Raw genomic sequence first — 20,047 nt, 5'->3', positions numbered from 1 at the left:
CTCGTCACACCCCCAACACACACTCACCATCTCCAGTCACACCCCCAACACACACTCACCATCTCCAGTCACAACCCCAACACACACTCACCATCTCCAGTCACTCCAACACACACTCACCGTCTCCAGTCACACCCCCAACACACGCTCACCATCTCCAGTCACACCAACACACACTCACCATCTCCAGTCACACCCCCAACACACGCTCACCATCTCCAGTCACTCCAACACACACTCACCATCTCCAGTCACACCCCCAACACACGCTCACCATCTCCAGTCACACCAACACACACTCACCATCTCCAGTCACACCCCCAACACACGCTCAGCATCTCGTCACACCAACACACACTCACCATCTCCAGTCACACCCCAACACACACTCACCATCTCCAGTCACACCCCCAACACACGCTCACCATCTCCAGTCACTCCAACACACACTCACCATCTCCAGTCACACCCCCAACACACACTCACCATCTCCAGTCACACCAACACACTCACCATCTCCAGTCACACCCCCAACACACACTCACCATCTCCAGTCACACCCCCAACACACACTCACCATCTCCAGTCACACCAACACACACTCACCATCTCCAGTCACACCAAAACACACTCACCATCTCCAGTCACACCCCCAACACACGCTCACCATCTCCAGTCACACCAACACACACTCACCATCTCCAGTCACACCCCAACACACACTCACCATCTCCAGTCACACCCCCAACACACGCTCACCATCTCCAGGCACTCCAACACACACTCACCATCTCCAGTCACACCCCCAACACACACTCATCATCTCCAGTCACACCAACACACACTCACCATCTCCAGTCACACCCCCAACACACACTCACCATCTCCAGTCACACCCCCAACACACGCTCACCATCTCCAGTCACACCAAAACACGCTCACCATCTCCAGTCACACCCCCAACACACACTCACCATCTCCAGTCACACCCCCAACACACGCTCACCATCTCCAGTCACACCCCCAACACATGCTCACCATCTCCAGTCACACCAACACACACTCACCATCTCCAATCACACCAACACACACTCACCATCTCCAGTCACACCCCCAACACATGCTCACCATCTCCAGGCACACCAACACACGCTCACCATCTCCAGTCACACCCCCAACACACGCTCACCATCTCCAGTCACACCCCAACACACACACACCATCTCCAGTCACACCCCCAACACACACTCACCATCTCCAGTCACAACCCCAACACACGCTCACCAACACACACTCACCATCTCCAGTCACACCCCCAACACACACTCACCATCTCCAGTCACACCAACACACACTCACCATCTCCAGTCACACCAACACACACTCACCTTCTCCAGTCACACACCCAACACACGCTCACCATCTCCAGTCACACCAACACACACTCACCATCTCCAGTCACACCCCCAACACACACTCACCTTCTCCAGTCACACCCCAACACACACTCACCATCTCCAGTCACACCCCCAACACACACTCACCATCTCCAGTCACACCTGCAACACACACACACCATCTCCAGTCACACCCGCAACACACACTCACCATCTCCAGTCACACCCCCAACACACACTCACCATCTCCAGTCACACCCCCAACACACACTCACCATCTCCAGTCACACCCGCAACACACACTCACCATCTCCAGTCACACCCCCAACACACACACACCATCTCCAGTCACACCCGCAACACACACTCACCATCTCCAGTCACACCCCCAACACACACTCACCATCTCCAGTCATACCCCCAACACACGCTCACCATCTCCAGTCACACCCTCAACACACACTCACCATCTCCAGTCACACCCCCAAAACACACTCACCATCTCGTCACACGTCCAACACACACACACCATCTCCAGTCACACCCCCAACACACGCTCACCATCTCCAGTCACACCCCCAACACACACTCACCATCTCCAGTCACACCCTCAACACACACTCACCATCTCCAGTCACACCCCCAACACACACTCACCATCTCCAGTCACACCCCCAACACACACTCACCATCTCCAGTCACACCCCCAACACACGACCACCATCTCCAGTCACACCCCCAACACACACTCACCATCTCCAGTCACACCCCCAACACACGCTCACCATCTCCAGTCACACCCCAAAAAAAGCTCACCATCTCCCGTCACACCCGCAACACACGCTCACCATCTCCAGTCACACCCCCAACACACACTCACCATCTCCAGTCACACCCCCAACACACGCTCACCATCTCCAGTCACACCCCCAACACACACTCACCATCTCCAGTCACACCCCCAACACACACTCACCATCTACAGTCACACCCCCAACACACACTCACCATCTCCAGTCACACCCCCAACACACACTCACCATCTCCAGTCACATCCCCAACACACACTCACCATCTCAAGTCACACCCCCAACAGGCACTCACCATCTCCAGTCACACCCCCAACTCACACTCACCGTCTCCAGTCACACCCCAACACACACACACCATCTCCAGTCACACCCACAACATACTCTCACCATCTCCAGTCACACCCCAACACACACTCACCATCTCCAGTCACACCCCCAACACACACTCACCATCTTCAGTCACACCCCCAACACACACTCACCATCTCGTCACATCCCCAACACACACTCACCATCTCCAGTCACACCCCCAACACTCAACATCTCCAGTCACACCCCCAACACACACTCACCATCTCCAGTCACACCCCAGCACACACTCACCATCTCCAGTCACACCCCCAACACAAACTCACCATCTCCAGTCACAACCCCAACACACACTCACCATCTCCAGTAACAGTCCCAACACACACTCACCATCTCCAGTCACACCCCCAACACATGCTCACCATCTCCAGTCACACCCCCAACACACACTCATCATCTCCAGTCACACCCCCAACACACACTCACCATCTCCAGTCACACCCCCAACACACGCTCACCATCTCCAGTCACACCCCCAACACACACTCACCATCTCCAGTCACAGCCCCAACGCACACTCGCCATCTCCAGTCACACCCCCAACACACGCTCACCATCTCCAGTCACACCCCCAACACACACTCGCCATCTCGTCACACCCCCAACACACGCTCACCATCTCCAGTCACACCCCCAACACACGCTCACCATCTCCAGTCACACCCCCAACATACACTCACCATCTCCAGTCACACCCCCAACACACACTCACCATCTCCAGTCACACCCCCAACACACACTCACCATCTCCAGTCACACCCGCAACACAGTCACCATCTCCAGTCACACCCCCAACACACGCTCACCATCTCCAGTCAAACCCCCAACACACGCTCACCATCTCGTCACACCCCCAACACACGCTCACCATCTCCAGTCACACACCCAACACACACTCACCATCTCGTCACACCCCCAACACACACTCACCATCTCCAGTCACACCCCCACACTCACCATCTCCAGTCACACCCCCAACACACACTCACCATCTCGTCACACCTCCAACACACACACACCATCTCCAGTCACACCCCCAACACACGCTCACCATCTCCAGTCACACCCTCAACACACACTCACCATCTCCAGTCACACCCCCAAAACACACTCACTATCTCGTCACACGTCCAACACACACACACCATCTCCAGTCACACCCCCAACACACGCTCACCATCTCGTCACACCCCCAACACACACTCACCATCTCCAGTCACACCCTCAACACACACTCACCATCTCCAGTAACTCCCCTAACACACACTCACCATCTCCAGTCACACTCCCAACACAAACTCACCATCTCCAATCACACGCCCAACACACACTCACCATCTCCAGTCACACCCCAACACACACTCACCATCTCCAGTCACACCCTCAACACACACTCACCATCTCCAGTAACTCCCCTAACACACACTCACCATCTCCAGTCACACTCCCAACACACACTCACCATCTCCAGTCACACCCCCAACACACACTCACCATCTCCAGTCACCCCCCCAACACACACTCACCATCTCGTCACACCCCCAACACACACACAACATCTCCAGTCACAACCCCAACACACGCTCACCATCTCCAGTCACACCCTCAACACACGCTCACCATCTCCAGTCACACCCCCAACACACACTCACCATCTCCAGTCACACCCCCAACACACACTCACCATCTCCAGTCACACCCACAACACACGCTCACCATCTCCAGTCACACCCCCAACACACACTCACCATCTCGTCACACGAACACACACTCACCATCTCCAGTCACACCAACACACACTCAGCATCTCCAGTCACACCCCCAACAGACACTCACCATCTCGTCACACCCCCAACACACACTCACCATCTCCAGTCACACCCCCAACACACACTCACCATCTCCAGTCACACCCCCAACACACAGTCACCATCTCCAGTCACACTCCCAACACACACTCACCATCTCCAGTCACACCCCCAACACACACTCACCATCTCCAGTCACACCAACACACACTCACCATCTCCAGTAACACCCCCAACACACACACATCATCTCCAGTCACACCCCCAACACACACTCACCATCTCGTCACACCCGCAACACACACTCACCATCTCCAGTCACAACCCCAACACACACTCACCATCTCCAGTCACTCCAACACACACTCACCATCTCCAGTCACACCCCAACACACGCTCACCATCTCCAGTCACACCAACACACACTCACCATCTCCAGTCACACCCCCAAAACACTCACCATCTCGTCACACCCCCAACACACACTCACCATCTCCAGTCACACCCCCAACACACACTCACCATCTCCAGTCACAACCCCAACACACACTCACCATCTCCAGTCACTCCAACACACACTCACCATCTCCAGTCACACCCCCAACACACGCTCACCATCTCGTCACACCAACACACACTCACCATCTCCAGTCACACCCCCAACACACGCTCACCATCTCCAGTCACTCCAACACACACTCACCATCTCCAGTCACACCCCCAACACACGCTCACCATCTCCAGTCACACCAACACACACTCACCATCTCCAGTCACACCCCCAACACACGCTCACCATCTCGTCACACCAACACACACTCACCATCTCGTCACACCCCAACACACACTCACCATCTCCAGTCACACCCCCAACACACGCTCACCATCTCCAGTCACTCCAACACACACTCACCATCTCGTCACACCCCCAACACACACTCACCATCTCCAGTCACACCAACACACTCACCATCTCGTCACACCCCCAACACACACTCACCATCTCCAGTCACACCAACACACACTCACCATCTCCAGTCACACCAAAACACACTCACCATCTCCAGTCACACTCCCAACACACGCTCACCATCTCCAGTCACACCAACACACACTCACCATCTCCAGTCACACCCCAACACACACTCACCATCTCCAGTCACACCCCCAACACACGCTCACCATCTCCAGGCACTCCAACACACACTCACCATCTCCAGTCACACCCCAACACACACTCATCATCTCCAGTCACACCAACACACACTCACCATCTCCAGTCACACCCCCAACACACAATACAATACAATACAATACAAATCGCTTTATTGGCATGATAAGGTACATCTTATTTTGCCAAAGCATCAAAATACATTTATGGTTGAACACATAAACGCGGTTCCATTCATACAGTGTATAAACAGGTATATCCCTGAGTTTATAAATATATTTTCGCCTTGTTTATATATACTCGTCTTTGTTTACTGGTTGTCCCTCTGTTCATGGCAAGCTGTAACATAGTGTGCCGCCAGTGTTACACAGCTTCTCTCCTCCCCCAGTAGGAATGGGAGTTTTTGGTTGTCAGTCAGATTTCTGAATTCAGGGCATATTTGTGAGAATTTTTGATAGAAATTCTCTCTGATGCCCTGATATTTTCCACAGGCTGTGAGGAAGTGCATCTCTGTCTCAACTACTCCCTGACTGCAGTGAGAGCATATCCTGTCTTCTCTTGGCAGCCTGGTCTGCCTGTGTCTGCCTTTTTCGATCGCTAGGCTATGTTCGCTAAGTCTGTACCTTGTCAAGGTTCTTCTCAGTTTGTTATCCTTTACCATGGTCAGGTAATCAGCTATGTTGTATTGTCTGTTTAGGGCCAAGTAGCAATTGAGTTTGCTTTGGGTTTTTGTTGTTTCTGCCCAATATGACAGATATTTTTCCTTTTGTTTAGCGACGATTGTGTTGGGTCGAATTCTTTGTGTTACCCTGTCACTGTCCTGGGACTGGTTATTGTTAGTATTGTTATTAGTTACTTTATTGAGTCCCAGGACTAGTTGACTGAGGGTATTCTTCTTTATGGTCAGCTCTTGGCATTTCAGGGCGTCGTAGTGATAGCATTGGGGGTTGCTCATTTGTAGGTGATTCCAAAATTTGGTGGCTCTTTTTTGGATAGTGATTATTAATGGGTATTGGCCTAGTTCCGCCCTGCATGCGTTGTTTACTGTTTTCCTTTGAGTCCGGAGGATACTTTTACAGAATTCCGCATGTAGGATCTCAATTGGGTGTTTGTCCCATTTTGCAAAATCTTGTTGTGTTAGTGGTCCCCAGACCTCACTGCCATAGAGTGCAATTGGTTCAATTACTGATTTGAAAATTTTGAGCCAAATGCTAATTGGGATTTCTATTTGGATTGATTTTTTGATGGCATAGAAAGCCCTTCTTGCTTTCTCTTTCAGTTCATTCACAGCCAGTTTGAAGTTTCCCGTAGAACTGATTTTTAAGCCCAAGTATGTGTAGTGAGTGGTTTGTTCAATTTTGGTTGTTCCTACTGTGAAATTTATTGTGGGTCCATGTTGTTTGGATCTTTGCTGGAACACAAGGACTTTGGTTTTTTGGGGATTTATTGTCAGGGCCCAAGTCTGGCAGTACGACTCCAGCAGGTCCAGGTTCTGCTGTAGACCCTCCTTAGTTGGTGACAGCAGAACCAGGTCGTCGGCATAGAGGAGGAATTTAACCTTGGATTCATATAGGGTGAGGCCGGGTGCTGTAGATTGTTCAAGTAGTTTTGCCAATCCATTAATGTAAATATTAAAGAGTGTCGGTGAGATTGGCGAGCCCTGCGTCACCCCCCGCCCCTGTGGGAAGTATTTTGTTTGTTTGTCTCCAATTTTAACTGCACATTTATTGTTTGTATACATTGATTTAATTACATCATATGTTTTACCTCCTACCCCGCTTTCGATAAGTTTCAGGAATAAACCGTCATGCCAGATGGAGTCGAAAGCCTTCTGGAAATCTACAAAGCATGCGTAGATTTTGCTTTTGTTATGGTGAACGTGTTTGTCAATTAGGGTCTGTAGGGTGAAGATATGATCGGATGTTCTATAGTTTGGCAGGAATCCAATTTGGCTTTTACTCAAGACATTGTGCTCTTCAAGGAAGTTTATAAGTCTTTTGTTTATGATGCTACAGAATACCTTCCCCAGGTTACTGTTTACACAGATGCCTCGATAGTTGTTTGGGTCGATTTTGTCCCCACTTTTGTATATGGGTGTTATGAGTCCTTTGTTCCAGATGTCAGGGAAATAACCGACACTCAGAACCAAGTTGAAGAGTTTTAGGATAGCCAGTTTCAGTTTGTCGTCTGCGTGTTTAATCATCTCGTTTAGTATGCCGTCTGTCCCGCAAGCTTTTCCTGGTCGCAGGTCCTTGAGTTTTTCAAGAAGTTCTTTTTCTGTTATTATGGCGTCTAGCGGGTTTTGGTTATCTTTTATGGCCATTTCAAGCTTTTCAAGTTTTTTGCGTATTTGGTGTTGCTCTGGTCCTAGTGTGTTTTTCTGGTATAATTTTTCAAAGTGGTTTACCCATGTGTCCCCATTTTGAATGGACAAATCATCGTGTTGTTTTTTGTGTAGTGTTTTCAAGTTGTCCCAGAAACAATTCGACTCAATGGATTCCTCCATGGAGCTGAGTGTATTCTTAATAAATTGCTCTTTTTTGGTCCTGAGTGTGTTTCTGTATTGTGTTAGCATCTGACAATAAGTAAGGCGTAATTCCTCGTTTTCTGGATGTCTGTGTTTTTGGTTTGATAGTTTTCTAAGTTTTTTCCTCATGTTATGGCAATCATGGTCAAACCATTTTTCATAGTTTTTTGTTTTGGGTTTGTTCTTGCGAGCTTTCAAGTTTGCATTTGTTGCCAAATTATCAAAAATATTGTTTAGTTTACTAACTGCCCGGTTTACGCCTTCTTTATTGTGAGTGTATATGTTATCCAGAAAGGTGTCTAAGAGAGCTTGAGTTGATGCATTGCTAATTGTTTTCTGGTATTTTTCCGTGTCGTTTTTGGCCCATCTGTACGATTTTTTGGTGTTGTACAGTTTACTGGGTTGTGTTTCTATGTTGTTTGTTTCTGTCTTTTTGAGAAACATAGTAATTTGACTGTGATCTGACAGTGTTGTTTGTGGTTTGACTGTGAATGCTCTGAAAGAGGATGGGTCCAAGTCTGTAATCATATAGTCTACTGTGCTGCAGCCAAGAGGTGAGCAGTAGGTCGATCTTCCTAGGAGGTCTCCTATGAACCTACCATTGACAATGTACAGACCCAGGTTTCGACAGAGCTGTAGTAGCTGTTTACCGTTGGTATTTGACTGCTTGTCGCAGTTATGCCTGTATGGAAGGGAAGGGATGTCAAAGTGGTTATTCCCGAATACGTAATTGTTTCCCTGATTATTGGTGAAGTCTGGTTCTTCGCCCGTTCTTGAATTGAGGTCCCCACAGATCAACACGTTCCCCTGGGCCTGGTATTGGATAATTTCCCCCTCCATGTTGGAGAAGGTGTCCTCTTTGTAGTACGGGGAATCGATTGGAGGGATATAAAGTGCGCAAATGTAAACATCTTGGGTGTTTGAGATAATCTCCCTCTCAAGTTTGAGCCACATATGATTTTCGCCCTTTTTTATAAATTTGATGTAATTCTTAAGTTCTGTTTTAAACCAGATCAGTATGCCTCCGGAGTCTCTGCCTTGGGTTACACTTGGTAATTTATTGGAGGGGACCACTAGCTCAGTGTACCCTTGGGGACAGCCGGTGTGTCCTTTTCCTTTATACCAAGTTTCCTGTAAAATGATAATATCTAGATCTTTAGTTTCCTCTATGAACTCTGGGGTCCTACTCTTCACTTCTCGCAGTGAAGAGCGTAGACCTTGGATATTCCAGGTCGAAATATATAAGGATTTCATGTTAAGTTTTATCTTTTTCTATGATAGGTTAAAGAGTGGTACGTGTTTGTCGTGTCTAAGTGTGGGGAAAAAAAAGATCACCCCAGTTGTCTACAAAAGTTAATACAATTTGGTTACAGTTCTTTCTATTAATTAGTCCTTGATCCATAAGGCGGAAGTAGATGCTGCTGCACACACACTCACCATCTCCAGTCACACCCCCAACACAAGCTCACCATCTCCAGTCACACCAACACACGCTCACCATCTCCAGTCACACCCCCAACACACACTCACCATCTCCAGTCACACACCCAACACACGCTCACCATCTCCAGTCACACCCCCAACACATGCTCACCATCTCCAGTCACACCAACACACACTCACCATCTCCAATCACACCAACACACACTCACCATCTCCAGTCACACCCCCAACACATGCTCACCATCTCCAGGCACACCAACACACGCTCACCATCTCCAGTCACACCCCCAACACACGCTCACCATCTCCAGTCACACCCCAACACACACACACCATCTCCAGTCACACCCCCAACACACACTCACCATCTCCAGTCACAACCCCAACACACGCTCACCAACACACACTCACCATCTCGTCACACCCCAACACACACTCACCATCTCCAGTCACACCAACACACACTCACCATCTCCAGTCACACCAACACACACTCACCATCTCGTCACACACCCAACACACGCTCACCATCTCCAGTCACACCAACACACACTCACCATCTCCAGTCACCCCCCCAACACACACTCACCATCTCCAGTCACACCCCCAACACACACTCACCATCTCCAGTCACACCCCCAACACACACTCATCATCTCCAGTCACACCCCCAACACACACTCACCATCTCCAGTCACCCCCCCAACACACACTCACCATCTCCAGTCACACCCCCAACACACACTCACCATCTCCAGTCACACCAACACACACTCACCATCTCGTCACACCCCCAACACACACTCACCATCTCGTCACACCCCCAACACACACTCACCATCTCCAGTCACACCCCCAACACACACTCACCATCTCCAGTCACACCAACACACACTCATCATCTCCAGTCACACCCGCAACACACACTCACCATCTCCAGTCACACCAACACACACTCACCATCTCCAGTCACGCCAACACACACTCACCATCTCCAGTCACACCCCCAACACACACTCACCATCTCCAATCACACCCCTAACAACAACCTGAGTTTATTTGGCACCCTTAACATAGTAGAATGCCCCAAGGTGCTTCACAGCAGCGTAATCTGACAAGACTTGACATTGAGACATGTAAGGAAATATTCAGACAGGTGACCAAATGCTTGGCCAAAGAAGTAGGTTTTAAGGAGGGTCTTAAAGCCGGAGAGAGTTAGAGAGGCAGAGATGTTTCAAGAGGGAATTCCAGAAATTGGGCCCCAGGCAGCTGAAGGCACGGCCGCCAATGGTGGGGCGAAGGGACTAGAGGCCAGAGTTGGAGGAGTGCCGAGATCTCGGAGGGTTGTAGGGCTGGATGTTCTCACAGTCAGACATCACTAGAGTTTGATGAGGTGGTGATATTTTCTGCCTCGTTGAAGGGAGATTATTTTCAGTGATCACATTATCTTCACAAGCTGCAGATCAATATAAATAATTACACATTGAGAACAGGCGAGTTGGGTTTGAATTTATAGAGAGCTCAGAGCTGAGGGGAGTTTGAATCTTGCCCAGTGTGTGGTTCTGGGATGTTGGCTGGTTTGATGCCCTCGCTCTGGAAACTCTATGATTTAGACATTAAATGAAATGTCGGGGAAAGTTAATCTGATGCCAGACAGGAGCATTAAACACACGGCGGGGAAACAGAACAAGTTCAGGATCAGGCTGCTCATCAAAATCTCATTTCCACCAACGCTGATTTAAAGCTCATCCAATCTCAGTGTTGTGTGTTCAGGATTATTTCTTCATTAACCATTAAATAAAGAAAGCTCCTTCTGCGCCTCTAATGGTTTCTAAAGTCAGACAATGTGGGAATGAGTGAGTGGGGAGATGCTCAGTGAAAGCCAATTGTCCCCAACACTGGGAGTGGTCCAGGGTGTGAGATTGGGCCGGAGCGGCAGGGGGCGCTGTTCAGTGTTCCAGCCGCTGCATCCCAGGTTGAATGGGAATGTGACTCTGGGAGTGTTGGAGATTGACAGATTGCAGGAGGCGGAGTAACTCACCCTGCACTGCACACAGCCCCCTATACAATGCACACAGCCCCCTATACAATGCACACAGCCCCTATACAATGCACACAGCCCCCTATACAATGCACACAGCCTCCTATACAATGCACACAGCCCCCTATACAATGCACACAGCCCCCTATACAATGCACACAGCCCCCTATACAATGCACACAGCCCCCCTATACAATGCACACAGCCCCCTATACAATGCACACAGCCCCCTATTCAATGTACACATCCCATACACAGTGCACACAGCCCCCTATACAATGCACGCAGCCCCCTATACAATGCACACAGCCCCCTATACACTGCACACAGCCCCCTATACAATGCACACAGCCCCCTATACAATGCTCACAGCCTCCTATACAATGCACACAGCCCCCTATACAATGCACACAGCCCCCTATACAATGCACACAGCACCCTATACAATGCACACAGCCCCCTATACAATGCACACAGCCCCCTATACAATGCACACAGCCTCCTATACAATGCACACAGCCCCCTATACAATGCACACAGCCCCCTATACAATGCACACAGCCTCCTATACAATGTACACGGCCTCCTATACAATGCAGAGCCCCCTATACAATGCACACAGCCCCCTATACAATGCACACAGCCTCCTATACAATGCACACAGCCCCCTATACAATGCACACCTCTCTATACAATGCACACAGCCCCCTATACAATCCACACAGCCCCCTATACAATCCACACCTCTCTATACAATGCACACAGCCCCCTATGCAATGCACACAGCCCCCTATACAATGCACACACCCCTCCTATACAATCCACACCTCTCTATACAATGCCTGCTATCCTCAGATACAATGCACAGAATCCTCTTCTCCAATGGCCCATTGCTGCTGTAGAATGCACACAGAATCTTCCTCTCCAATTCTCCAGCCCTCCTGTACAATCCACACAGGAACCTGTCTGATCCCCGGGCCAAGCCGCCAATCGCTGCTGGAAACAGCAAGGCGATCCCGGGAGATCCCGGGACAGAGTCTGACTCACTCTGGGGGAGATCAGCGAGCTCCGGACCGGGCGAGATCCCGGAGCCAGCTCCGCATTGCTCAGCAACAAGTCCAGGAGCCTCTTCAATGGCATCGGAAGAGTTTAGCCCAGAATCCGCACTCAGGGTAGAGAGAGAGAGAGAGGGAGAGAGAGAGAGAGGGAGGGAGAGAGAGAGGGAGTGAGAGAGGGAGAGAGAGGGGGAGAGAGGGAGAGAGAGAGGAGAGGGAGAGAGAGGAGAGAGAGGGAGAGGGAGAGAGAGAGAGGGAGAGGGAAAGATAAAGATAGAGGGAGGGAGAGAGAGAGGGAGGGAAGAGAGAAAAAGAGAAAGGAGAAAGAGACAGAAGTGAGGAAAGGGAATGAGAAACAGAAAGAGAAAATTGATTGGGAGAGAAATAGAGAAATAAAGAAAAGGTGAAAGAGGAATAGAGAGAGAGAGAGAGGTGATAATATGTGGGGACCTAAATGCAAGGACCGGTTGTGAACCTGACTTCATAGACCCACAGGGAAACAACCATGTGTTTGGCCAGACCCCTTTAGATGTCACACCAGCCATCGCAAATCGGAACAACCTTGATCGTGAAATAAATAAAAGCGGTAGGGAGGTAGTGCAACTCTGCCGAGCCTTAGGCCTGTACATAGTTAACGGTAGGTTCAGAGGGGACTCCCTAGGGAGACTCACATACTCCTCAACTCTTGGTTCTAGTGTGGTGGACTATACAATCACTGACCTGGACCCCTGCGATATCAACTCATTCACTGTCAGGCAGCAATCCCCCCTCTCAGACCATAACCAAATAAATATGTACCTTAAACTTTCTGCCCAAACTACAGACACAAAAAAGGAACCCAGTAAGCTCCATAAAATAAACCAGACATACAGATGGGCCACAGACAGTGGAGAAAAATTCATCACAGCACTAAAGTCACCTGATCTCACAAGTAAAATATCAAAATTTAAAGAAAACCCATACGAGATCACCAGAGATGGTGTAAACATGGCCATAGAGGATATAAATATGATCTTCCATGAGGCAGCTGTAAAAGCCGACCTTGTGAAACAGAAGAGGAAGCGTCACAAAAGACAAAATAAAAATAAGAAATGGTTTGACCACGAATGCAAAAATGCCAGAAAAGACCTGAGAAAAATATCAAACCAAAAGCATCGCCAACCAAACAATCCGGACCTACGTACTAGATACAATGAAACCCTCAAAAGATATAAACACACCATTAGGAACAAAACACAAAACTATACCCACAAAATACTCGAAGAAATTGAAAACTCCACCAATCCAAAACAATTCTGGGAAATGTGGAATAACCTGAGTACAACACAATTGCAAGCATTACCAATCCAAGATGGCGACATCTGGAGAACACATTTTGAAAACCTCTACAAAGACATCCCAATAAACGAAACAAACCCAAGTCAACATCAGGTCACAGAAAAACTCCACACATTAGAAGCAACAATTAAAGACAACCAAAACCCTCTAGACTCCCCAATCACATGGAAAGAACTGGCCACAAAAACAAAATCTCTCCACCTAAAGAAAGCCTGTGGCCCAGACAACATCAAAAATGAAATGCTCAAGTTCAGCAATATGGAGATGCAGGGTGCGGTACTCAAATTATTCAACATCATATTACGTTCAGGCTGTTTTCCCGATATCTGGTGCCAAGGACTAATCTCCCCCATATATAAAAGTGGAAACAAATCAGACCCAAATAACTACCGCGGCATCTGTGTCAACAGTTGTCTAGGGAAGTTATTCTGCAGTTTTCTAAATAGTAGATTACTTGATTTTCTTAACAAACATAATATCCTCAGAAAAAACCAAATAGGCTTTCTTCCAAAACACCGCACCACCGACCATATCTATACCCTTCACACCCTCATTGAAAAACATATACACCAAACAAAAAATGGGAAAATATTCGCCTGTTTCATCGACTTCAAGAAAGCCTTTGACTCTATATGGCACGAAGGGCTCTATTATAAACTTCTTCAGTGTGGAATAGGGGGCAAAGTCTATGACCTTATTAAATCAATGTATCTGAAAAACAAATGCGGGGTCAAAATTGGAGACAAACGCACCGATTTCTTCACCCAGAGAAGAGGCGTCCGGCAGGGCTGCAATTTGAGCCCGACCCTGTTCAACATATACATAAATGAATTAGCAGACATGCTGGAGCAAAGCGAGTCACCAGGTCTCCGTCTCCTGGATGGAGAAGTGAAATCCCTGTTCTATGCGGACGACCTGGTTCTGCTGTCTCCCACAGAACAGGGATTACAGCAACAACTAGACCTACTCGACAAATACTGCCAAAATTGGGCTCTAACAGTAAATCTAAAAAAAACCAACATCATGATTTTTCAAAAAAGGCCCAGATGTCAGGAAAACAAATACCAGTTTACCCTCAGTGATACCACTATAGGACACACTATGAGCTACACCTACCTTGGTCTAACTATTACAGCATCAGGGAGCTTCAGCATAGCAGTGAATGCACTAAAAGAAAAAGCCCGAAGAGCCCTATATGCAATAAAAAGAAAATTCTACAACATCCAAATCCCAATCAAAATCTGGCTCAAAATATTTGACAGCATAATCCTGCCCATTGCACTGTACGGTAGTGAAGTATGGGGCCCGCTAAATCACCAAAGCTACACTAAATGGGAAAAACACACAATAGAAGCCCTACATGCAGAATTCTGCCGAAGCATCCTTCGCATCCAAAGAAAAATGCCAACAAATGCATGCAGAGCCGAACTAGGCAGATACCCACTGATAATAAACATCCAAAAACGAGCACTAAACTTCCTAAATCACCTCAAATCTAGCTCCCCAGACACCCTTCATTTCAAAGCCTTTCAGACCCAAGAGCTAAACCCAGAAAAGAGTCCCCTGAGTCAGCTGCTACTGAAACTAAGTACTCAGCCGGACCCTGACCAGCCCCAGACCAACACAGCCGTCCAAACACCAATCCGAGTGAACCAAATCATTAAACAATGCAAAGAAACCTACCTGGAACATTGGAACAAAATAACCGAAAGCCAAAGCAGATTAGAATGTTACCGGGCCCTAAAAAGAGAATATAAACTGGCAGACTACCTCACGACCATCAGAGACACAAAACAGAGACAGACCCTCACCAGGTACAGACTAAGCGACCACCAACTGGAAATTGAAAAAGGCAGATACAAGAAATCCTGGCAGCCTAGAGAGAATAGAATATGCGATCAATGTCTGGCCGGCGAGGTTGAAACAGAAATGCATTTCCTCCTAAAATGCGAAAAATTCAACACATCAAGAAACATATTATTCAACAAGCTAAGCCAAACAACCCCAGATTTCAAGGAATTGGATGACCTGTCAAAATTGAGATTAGTCCTGGGAGAAGGAGACAGACCATACCTTGGGGCCAAATATGTAACAACATGTCACAACCTGAGGACTGTTTAAAATTAAGACTGTTTAAAATTAATATTGAACGTACCAAATGAAGTACAAAGACTGTTTAAAATTAATATTGTTTAAAAGTAATATTGTATGTACCCAACAAATGTCAAATCGATTGACACCTACAGAATGTTTGAAAATGTACCTTTTTGCTATGTAAGCTTTGGCAATATGGTTCTCTGTAAACTTTCATGCCAATAAAGCATTTGAATTTGAATTTGAATTTGATTTGAGAGCGAGGAAGAGAGAGCGGGCGGGAGGCGGCCCGGAGCCGGAGACTCTCAGAGAGAAAAATGAAATCTGGATCCAGGAGCTCAGACTGGGAACCTGGCCCCAGCTCAGCATTCCGCGCGGTCCTAAAGCCCGCCCAGTTACACTCTCCAATTCCTTCAACACTCGTCTGCCCCAATCAACATGAATCGGATATTCAGCACGGTTTTGGGTTGTGAAAAGTGTTCTGCGGTTATTTATATATAAAACCCACATGAATAGCGGTAATTACAGTGTTAATAATATGGGGAGGGGAGGGGAGAGTCCGGGGCGGGGGTCAGATGTCTGCACTGCTTCAGGGATCTGTCCTGTTGCTGTTCCCAATCTTCCCGGGACAGCTGACTAATGTCCCATCTGTACAGGGCTCTGGGGAAAGAGCAGGGAGTGGGACTGATTGGACAGCTCTTTCCAAGAGCCGGCACGGGCACGATGGGCCGAATGGCCTCCTCCTATACTGTGAGATTCTATGGAAGGATTAAACACATAAACCTTGGGGTGAGGGCTTCTTGGACCCCTCGTGCCTGCAGCATTTAACTCGAGAAATGAAGGCAAGTCCGGCAGCTTTAAGAGAGACGCAGAGGGAGGCCGTTCAGCCCATCCAGCCCCACCTTTCCAAGAAATCCTACAAATCCCCCAGCCCCGCCCATGACAGCCTCCCACTGACCCTTGTGAATGGCCCAGAGGTTTCAATCCCACTCCCCTGCCCCGGGCCCATTTCACATATTGGTCACTCTCGGTTTTAAGTGTCTCCTGACACCAGCACTGAACCTGCCTTTTCCCAGTCTGGACCTGTGTCTCCTTGTCCTGTAATCATGTATGGGGTGCAGTAACATAGTGGTTATGTTCCTGGACTAGTAATCCACAGGCCTGGACTAATGAGCCGATAAGGAAATCTGCCGTCCGTACCCAGTCTGGCCGATATGTGACTCCAGACCCACAGCAATGTGGTTGCCTCTTAACTGCCCTCTGAACTGGCAGCTCAGGGCAAATAGGGATGAGCAATAAATGCTGGCCCAGCCAACGACACCAAGATCACAGGAAATGAATAAAAAAGTCACTGTTTAACTTCAAATAGTGACGGGGGATTAACCTTAGTATCAATTCATTCACCCCCAGAGAGAGAGAGAAACAGACAGAGAGAGATACAGAGAAACAGAGAGACAGGGATAGAGAAACAGAGACCCATTTTTTCAAGTCTTTTCCATATTTGTTTTCCCTCAAACCAGGCAGCATCCGAGTGAATCTGTGCTGTTGCCTCACTGAAGCCTCAATATCCTCCCTATAGTGTGGAGCCCAATACTGCACACAGTGCTCCAACTGGGAGATTATTGAGGTTTGACATAAACTCATCATTACCTCAGGGCTTTTATATTCTATAACTCGAGATAAAACCTCGAATTCCAGTAACTTATTTCACGGCCTTATCACCCTGAGGTGCTGCCTTTAATGACCTGTGACCCTGCCCCCAAATCCCTCTGCTCCCCCCAGCCCCGAGCCCACTCCCATTCACAGTATAATGACTGCTGGTGTTAATTTAATCAAAATATATCACCTCACGCTGACTGACATTGAATTCCATCTGCCCCTGCCCAGCCCATTGCCCATCCCATAATATCCCTCTGCCCCTGTCCAGCCCATTGCCCATCCCATAATACCCTTCTGCCCCGTCCAGCCCATTGCCCATCCCATAATATCCCTCTGTCCACTGCCAAGCCCATTGCCCATCCCATAATATCCCTCTGCCCCTGTCCAGCCCATTGCCCATCCCATAAGATCCCTCTGCCCCTGTCCAGCCCATTGCCCATCCCATAATATCGCTGTGCCCCTGTCCAGCCCATTGCCCATCCCATAATATCCCTCTGCCCCTGTCCAGCCCATTGGCCATCCCATAATGTCCCTCTGTCCCTGTCCAGCCCATTGCCCATCCCATAATATCCCTCTGCCCCTGTCCAGCCCATTGCCCATCCCATAATATCGCTCTGCCCCTGTCCAGCCCATTGCCCATCCCATAATATCCCTGTGCCCCTGTCCAGCCCATTGCCCATCCCATAATATCCCTGTGCCCCTGTCCTGCCCATTGCCCATCCCATAATATCGCTGTGCCGGGTCCTTGAACCTTCTGAATCTCCCCCCGCCTCCTAATCTGGGCCCTCCGCAGATTTGGCGGTCCGGAGCCTCAGTAACCAAGACGCCCAGAGCCCCGATCGCAGAGACTCGCGGAATAAACTTCTGTCCTTCAGGCATCTCAATTGTTGCAGCAGCAAATCCTCAGCCCGTTAATCCGGATCAGCGCGTCGCCACACACCCAGATCGAGCTGCTTCGGATCGCTGGCTGGACCATCGACTCCATCAAACCCTCGGCCGTGCGGTGAGAAACGGGGAAAGGAATTCTCTCCCAAACTCTGCTCCACACTGTTCTCCCCAGAAACAATCGACAACAATTAACGTGTCCGTTTGATAAACCCCAGAACAACACAAGCAATGACTGGGGATTTATTGGTATTTAGAAAGAGTTCTGTAAACTGAGCCTGAGATTAGATTTAAAAGATATCTGAGGACAAAGAAATCGATCCAAATATAAACAGAGCTTCGAAATTCCACACTCTGCTCTCACTGAAATAAAACCAGGATCTCTGCAATGCCTGGATTTTAAAATTCTCATCCTTGTGTTCAAATCCCTCCAGGGCCTCGCCTCTCCCGATCTCTGCAACCTCCTCCAGCCCCACAACCAATGTTCCCTCTCATTGTCTCTCAGGCCGCGCGGCCCATTCAAAATACAGCGTATGCGCGGTTTATCTATTGAAAAGACCACTGCGCGGGACCCTTGGAGCTCTGCGCGGGACCCCTGGAGTACAGCACGGGACCCCTGGAGCACTGCACGGGACCCCTGGAGCACTGCACGGGACATTTGGAGCACTGCGCGGGACCCCTGGAGCACTGCGCGGGACGCCTGGAGCATTACACGGGACCCCTGGAGTGCTGCACGGGACCCCTGGAGCACTGCGTGGGACCCCTGGAGCACTGCACGGGACCCCTGGAGTGCTGCACGGGACCCCTGGAGCACTGCGCGGGACCCCTGGAGCTCTGCACGGGACCCCAGGAGCACTGCACGGGACCCCTGGAGCACTGCACGGGACCCCGGGAGCACTGCGCGGGACCCCTGGAGCTCTGCACGGGACCCCAGGAGCACTGCACGGGACCCCTGGAGCACTGCACGGGACCCCTGGAGCACTGCACGGGACCCCGGGAGCTCTGCGTGGGACCCCGGGAGCACTGCGCGGGACCCTGGAGCGCTGCATGGGACCCCTGGAGCACTGCGTTGGACATCTGGAGCACTGCACGGGACCCCTGGAGCACTGCACGGGACCCCTGGAGCACTGCACCGGACCCCTGGAGCGCTGCGCGGGACCCCTGGAGCGCTGCATGGGACCCCTGGAGCACTGCGCGGGACCCCTGGAGCACTGCGCGGGACCCCTGGAGCGCTGCATGGGACCGCTGGAGCGCTGCACGGGACCCCTGGAGCGCTGCGCGGGAGCCCTGGAGCACTGCACGGGACACCTGGAGCACTGCGCGGGACCCCTGGAGCTCTGCGTGGGACCCCTGGAGTACGGCGTGGGACCCCTGGAGCACTGCGCGGGACCCCTGGAGCACTGCGCGGGACCCCTGGAGCGCTGCATGGGACCGCTGGAGCGCTGCAC

The sequence above is a fragment of the Somniosus microcephalus genome, chromosome 3 (genome assembly GCF_052327205.1).
Source record: "Somniosus microcephalus isolate GS21.2 chromosome 3, FLI_Smic_1.0, whole genome shotgun sequence".
NCBI lineage: Eukaryota > Metazoa > Chordata > Chondrichthyes > Squaliformes > Somniosidae > Somniosus > Somniosus microcephalus.
The sequence above is the reverse complement of the archived record's forward strand: the minus strand, read 5'-3'. Positions refer to the sequence as shown.